Raw genomic sequence first — 331 nt, forward strand, 5'->3', positions numbered from 1 at the left:
GAGGATGAGGATAGGATGAGGATGAGGATGAGGATAGGATGAGGATGAGGATCACGTAGAGGATGAGGATGAGGATGTGGACAATGATAGCATGAGGATGAGGATGTGGACAATGATAGGATGAGGAAGATGATGAGGATGAGGATAGGATGAGGATGAGGATGAGAAATAGGATGCGGATGAGGATGAGGATGAGGATGAGAAGGAGGATATGATGAGGTAGAGGATGAGGATGAGGAAGAGGATAGAATGAGGATAGGATGAGGATGAGGATGAGGATGAGGATGAGGATGAGGATGAGGATGAGGATGAGGATGAGGATGAGGATGAG

Source organism: Lupinus angustifolius, chromosome LG02 (assembly GCF_001865875.1).
Source record: "Lupinus angustifolius cultivar Tanjil chromosome LG02, LupAngTanjil_v1.0, whole genome shotgun sequence".
Classification (NCBI taxonomy): domain Eukaryota; kingdom Viridiplantae; phylum Streptophyta; class Magnoliopsida; order Fabales; family Fabaceae; genus Lupinus; species Lupinus angustifolius.